Below are 6,998 nucleotides of genomic sequence, written 5' to 3'. Positions count from 1 at the left end.
AATTCGTTTCTCCATGTGATAGTTGCCAAATGGGCCTCTTTAGTAGAAAAACACAGACACTATTAAGAGTGTGTCGGCGACCATGTTTTGAGAGAAAACTTTTAAAACAAACGCCATATCCTCTAATTGAATTTCAACTGCTTTAATGAAATGAATGTGGCTGTTCTCCGGCCTGTGTTATTTATAGTCCCAGCAGTGTCACTTCAAACAGAGGGCCTGCTTGGCCAAAATAACATCTCTAATAGGGATTGTAAATATCATATAACATTTCCTAAAAATATTAAATAATTATCAAAAACAAAATCAAACATTCATAAGTTAAATGAATATATTATAAGCATCATGCAGCTGATTTAGTTGCTGTAATGCTTTTTTTTAAAAGAAGAAAATATAGATTTATAGTCTGATATGAATTAAAATAGGTAATTGAAATATTTGAATGCAATCATTTTGTCACTTGTTTATTTTGATATAGGCTTAGTGATATGCATGAAGGCCATCTGTGGCCGGCCCTTCATGGTAATCTCTCTCTGTGACTGTCTCTCATAGTTAATAGAGAGATCAGTGTAGCATGCATGTACCATTTTATTACTAAGAGAAGTAGACTCATGATTAAACCATAATTCTACATGTTAACTATAAATTAATAACTACTGTGTTATTGGAATTCTGGCTTCTCTATTCATTGTTTTCTTCTTTCTTCAAGAAGGATTTTTTTTCTTTCTTTCTTTCTTTCTTTCTTTCTTTCTTTCTTTCTTTCTTTCTTTCTTTCTTTCTTTCTTTCTTTCTTTCTTTCTTTCTTTCTTTCGGTCTTCATGTCTCTCCCTCTGTCTCAGTATCTCTGTATCTGTCTGTCTCTCTGTGACATGGCTTATGTTGTGTTTGTACTGAAGTCGATGTACAGTCTGCCTTCCTGTGCAACGCAGCCCCCATGGCCTTTCATCTGAGTTCAGCGGCCGCCTTTCTCACACAGATGAATGTGTTTCTGTGAAAGAGCCGGAATGGCTGTCACTTCTCCTGGCATGGAGGAGAAACAAACAAAACCTCCTACTCCTTTAAGGAAGCTGGCGCAGGCACCTCCCATCGGACACAAACACTACAGAGTCAGAAGCACAAATAGCCTCAAAAGCTAAACATTCTCCCTTTCATGCAGAAAGCTTGGCATAACTGGTCCTCTCATGCACACAGAGAAACACAAAGTGGAGAGGTGCAGAGTAAATGACATACTCGAGCTCGACTGAGGTGTGCTTATTGTTGTGCTCTCCCCCAAAAAGTGTTAGAATTAGACTAATCCTTCACAAACTCAGCATTCTCCCCTGTGGTTGCTTTTGCGGGGAGGTTCTCAATATGTCTCCTAAACAACACCTTGCCAATTCTGTTTATGTGCCACAGTAGGTAATGTGCTGTTAATATGAGACGTTTTCAGGTAACTCTCTTCTGCTGCAGCCAAAGGCTCTCCAAGACAGGAGCAGGTGTACCATCAAAGACCAATTATGTGCAAACAAAAGACCAAACCGACCAGGCACACAGTGGCTAATATTATCTCTTCGCTTTTAAAAAAAATATATTCATGGTTTATGCACATGCTGGATTGACACATACTGTATCTGGAACATATGACAAGTTGATGTCAGAGTGTAGATGCTGAATGTTTTGAGAAAAAAAAATGTATTAAGCAAACAAACTGACATGAGGCCCCCCTACACAGACACCGACACATAAGCACATACGTGCGTGGACTTCCTCTCCCATTCAAAACCACACTCAGCCAAGGAAATTTTCAATTTCCCAACACCTGTAAACATGCTGTTTTACCTCAGCTCCTTTGATCTTCAAACAGACCAGAGTTGTGCCCTGGGGGGCAGTGTGTAGAGAGGTGACTGGGTGGTGTGTGTTTTACTGTTTTATGGGAATGCTGGAAAGTAATGGAACATACCTCATGGCCATTTTGTATTTCATATTTTAGGGCACGTGCTGGAAAAGTCAGCCATGCATTCTCCATCATTAAAGACCACCTCACATGAAACTGAAACAAGACTAATAGTCTGTCAAGTTCAAGAACATGTGGCCTAATCAGGACCGAAGTGACATGGAAAAAGGAAATTACAAATTGCTACTTCAGCTCCAAATCTATTATTTCACCTTTGCAGAATAACTAAAAATACCGCTGAAAGACTAATGCAGTCAGAGAAATAAATTTGGCAGCTGAAACAGTAATTTATGAAAGCAACATCAGACAGCACAAGTGCTTAACTTTGACACCAAATTGACTCATTTTGTCATGTGTGAAAATATGATCACGGTGAACAGACTAACATAACTTGTCTGTGAGATGTTGGTCAATATCTTATTAAACCAGACAGCAATGATAGCCCATTAAAAAGGCAAATGTGTGATTTCTGCTATGCAGCTTGCACAAAGTGATTTGATTTGTTTTCTTTGACACTGACTACAAACTCAAAGGTCAGCAGTAAAATTTGATAAAGGTGTAATAAAATAATCTTTGAGTCACTGCAAATCAGCGCTCCTGGTTGATCTTTCTGCCTGAACATTCATCATGACACATTAGAAAAGTTTCTGACGGAGTGTTTTTCAAATAAAACCCCCCCAAAAAACAAAAAGTAATTCATGCCTGTGAACCTGGGTGTGAACGTAGTGTTCATAGCCCCCCTTTGCTGTCACTCACATTTAATTCAAGCGTGATCAGAAAACAAAAATCACTGCTCATATTCAAATAGATTTATATGACATGACACAGGAATGAGTTGAATATGTGCACACGCACGCACACATACACACACACACACATACACACACACGCTCAAGCTTCCCGACCATCTGTCGCCTGCTATGTCTTCTTTGTTTTCAGATATTTATTGATTTGTTTTAATGAAATCTTACAAGACAACCCTTGACACACGCTTAATCTAAAGGAAAACAGTGAGAGTTTTCAGTAAATTTCACTTTGAGATGATTTAATTTATGATGTGTTGTGACATGACTGTGTTGAATGTTTAATGTCTTAAAACACATCAGTGGTAAAAGGCTGTCTGACTTCCACAGGTTTATCTAATGAGACAGAAATGAAAGAGGACAGGGACCAAACCAGTTGCAGTCCCCATGATGCAGACTCTTATTCAGTAAGTCATTATCACTGTGATCTTAACAGCGTTTCCACTGTCTACTTCTCTCCAGAGGGTTCCATTCACCAGAGGAGAACAACAAATAACACACTAGTGTAGGCTTTGTCACATGCAAATCAGCAGCGCTCAACTTTTCTTTTTTGTTTTTGCATTTTCATCAAAACAAACATTTGCTCTTTGGTCAACAAGATTGATAGGCTATTGGTTGTATTTGTTGATATATTCTTGAATATTCTGTTCTATTGGAAATCTGAAGAAGTCAGGCAGTTTCTTCCAGGTTTAGCAGTGCTAGCCTTTCTCTGCAGGGTGCCGCTCAGATTGCACCCCATGGACATTGTCAGGTCTCTCAGAAGAGGCGCTGGTTGCTTTGCTTCCACTTCTTGAGGTAGTGGGCTGGAAGGAGCTAATTTGATTGACTTTCACCTCCAATTTTTTTTCCCTCTCTCCATTGTACCTTGCAGTCCCCTGACAGTAAGAGACCTTTCTGGTCAGTGAGTGTATTGACAGACAGTCAGTTAGCACTTGACATGTCAATGTCTAGTTCAGTCTTGTCCTGTTAGACTCTAGGTGTTTTTTGTATATTTCTCATTGATGGAATTGATTTATTTGCCACCAATCTAACAGATTACGGCAGTGTTATCCACTGTGTGATGCTCCTCAAAATACCTTGATATAAATATATTAGATATATTATTTAAACGTATATTGTTTACCATTTTGCTATTGTCACTTTTATTGTTTCTATTTTTCTTTCATCATATCACTTTAAAGAGAAGCTAGTGACATTACAAATGATGAAACCCCCACGATAGCATTTTGTTGAACTTCTGTACTCCTGCAACTAACTGCATACTCTTATGCAAAGTTGTTACCTTTCCTCCCCCCTCCCCCCTCCCCCATATTAAGCCCAGCCATTTGGCCCTGAACTCCAAAGGCAACCACTGCCAGCCAACCCTTTCTGGCCTCCTCAGGAAAACACAAAATGTTTAGTTGTCAAATGAGTTGTCAGAATTTCTTTTAGAATACATTTTGAGATGAGCATACAACATTTGCATATGTCCCTGTTTATTTCATTGTCAGGTATTAGATGTAAACAACTTCTGTAGTAGTTCAACAATTCATTTTGTTCAAGCTTTTTAGTTCATCTTTATTTTTTTTAGAAAGGCCAGTGACTAGTTGTGGCCACAAAAAAAATCATCCTGATGGATAGTATAGTAGCGTTTCTGTCTGCATTGCATGTGTGTAGCAGGTGATCAAACGTGTCGGGGTAGCGCAGGTTTGTCAGTGTGCTTTCACTCTTCTCAGTGTCAGGTGTATGCATATATTTTTGAAGGATCCATATTTGTCTTGCAGAGCATGAATATAAACATGACTCCAAAAACGCCTCACGCGAGGCTCTTTCAGCGCTCCGCTGCAGACTGACATCCCCTCCCGTCTCCTGTTTTTCTCTGCTCACCTGCAAAGGAGGCGTTGATGGGTATGTGGTGCCCTGTTTCGGGAGTGTTGGCGAAGTTTACTTCCCGCCTAGAGTCCCCCGAGCTGGAGGAACTGAGGCATTGCTTGCCCCTGAGGAACTCCCTCCCCCAGTCCCTCTCCTGGTCCAGGAGTGCCATGCGGGAGCCCCTGTCCCACCAACACTTGAGAAATAAATCAGACACACTGTTGACAGCCGCTTACAGTGAAGCAGGAGGATGGGGAATTACATGAAAAGAGTGGTATTCATGACAGATATTTTCACTGCTGGGGGAAAAAATGAGGTTTGGAGGAGGGGTGAATATTTTTTTTATTTTTTTTTTTGAAGGAAAACAGTTTGCAGTTTAAACACACTCAGATTGAATGAGAAATTCCCCCAAGTATTAAATATTTGGAAGGTGGCATCGCTGGAAGTTGATAGAAGACAATCATATGCTGCATCAGGGAGCAATGCAGATGACACATTGAGAAGCATCCCTGTGTTTATCAGAGAGCCTCACAGACAATAACACCCCCTCTCCTCTTTTTGTGCTTGAACGCTACACACATGTGTAACCTTCCTCGCTGCCTCAGACATGCCATATTTAATGCAAAGGCTATAGACAGGGTGGTGTGAAGCTAAGGGTGGAATTACTAAAGCTCTGATACCTTCGGGACTTAGGCCTTAATCAGGTGGCTGAGGTGGCAGGGCCCTGGGCAAGAGTAGAATTATGATGATTATGGCATGTTAGCACATGTCTGAGCGTGGAGTGGACAGACAGACAGATGAGTTCATCAGTGGCAGGATTAGCTAGCTCCCATGCTGATCAGTAACTACCACCCGGCCCTTGCTATGTCCTTATGCACAGTAGCCCCTCATTAACAGTGAAAGAGAGTAATGGTTTATGTACATATTGGGGTTTTTTTTCTTCACAAGTACATGTAGTGCATGATACATGATGGATGATTGTACATGGACATGGTAGATGATTGGGCCTTTTGACATTTTTGATGGTTGTCTAACCTCAAATGAAGATAGTCTTGCAGAAACTATAACTATATATAAATCCAGTGAATTGGTGAGTGTGTCAGTCCTTTAAGGGCACACGTCACCTCTCTCACACTCTTATGAAACCTTTGCCACAATTTGATTTTGACTTTGTAACATGACTTTGTTATAAAAAAACAAAAAACAAGCATAATGCTAACAGATAACCTTTGCGAAGGAGGCTCTTCAACGTCGAACATTTCACTTGTCTTTCAACATGTGTGTGAAAACATTTCATGCTTTCTGACCGTGTGTGACCCTGCTTTGTCAGAGAAAAATGCACTGTAAGCTGGTAGGCATGTCAAGCCACAGTATGGGGTCCTTACTTGTGCTATAATCCCAGCTATGGCCTTTTAACCCTCTACGGCTCACCATTCTCTCCACTGCTCTCCCCTCTCTCTGCACCTGACAGTGGAACACGGAAAAACAAATGGAGACCTTGAAAACCATAAGGCTCTGCTTGTTTGCCCTCTACGTTTTTTTTTTTTTTACCCTGATAGCGCCATGGCCACTGTTTATTTGTAAATTTACTCGTGTTTTGTTTAGAAATCTAATATCTTTGGTGGAGTTGACTTTCTAAATTCACATACAGCCTAGGGATAGTATTGATTTGCTGTTTGCAGAGTCTGTCTCATCTTTGATACAAGTTTTTATTCAAGCGAATGTTTTCCCACCTGTCAGAAAGTCTGCTCAAGATGTGAGTCCGCTTGACAGTAGAGTAAGTCTTTAGATATCTTTTACAATCTTATCTGACTACTTTGAACGATACCCTAGAGCTTATTTGAGAAATTTCTCCAAAACTCTCCTGTGTTTAAGCTTCGGAGCGGATGCCACATTGTTAGTTATGTTTTATTTTCTCATTTGAAGGTTTCATTAAATCAATCTCGTCTTGAAATTATTTAACCACTCGTCGCTTTACATTCAACAATCATATAATAATCAATTTTAGGATTAATGTCTGCCATCACACTTTATTGCTCTCCCACACAACAACTGCAGTTAGTGAACTTGATTTCACTTTTCTCTCTTCCCTCCCAACATCCCCCCTACTTTTACTAATAAAGCCACGTTCCCTGCTGATGGAAAATTGTCGGTTTACCTTGAGCTGCGGGGGGCCTGGCAATCAGTCCTTAGAAAAGCAGTGCCAGGTTAACCTGCTGTGATAGTGGACTCTAGGGACAGTGCCCCACCTCTGCTTGACATGCAGGGGCTCTGTTCACCAATAAGAGGCATGCCTGACGCACAATAGAGTTGTTACCAGTCTCTTCAGTTTATCGTTATAAACAACAACCCTTTGGTCAGACATGTGCATGCTTAAAATCGTTTCATTATTTTTCATGTCAGATTTCTTTTTT

This window comes from Scomber scombrus, chromosome 13 (assembly GCF_963691925.1).
Source record: "Scomber scombrus chromosome 13, fScoSco1.1, whole genome shotgun sequence".
NCBI classification, from domain to species: Eukaryota; Metazoa; Chordata; class Actinopteri; order Scombriformes; family Scombridae; genus Scomber; species Scomber scombrus.
Note: the sequence above shows the minus strand (reverse complement) of the source record.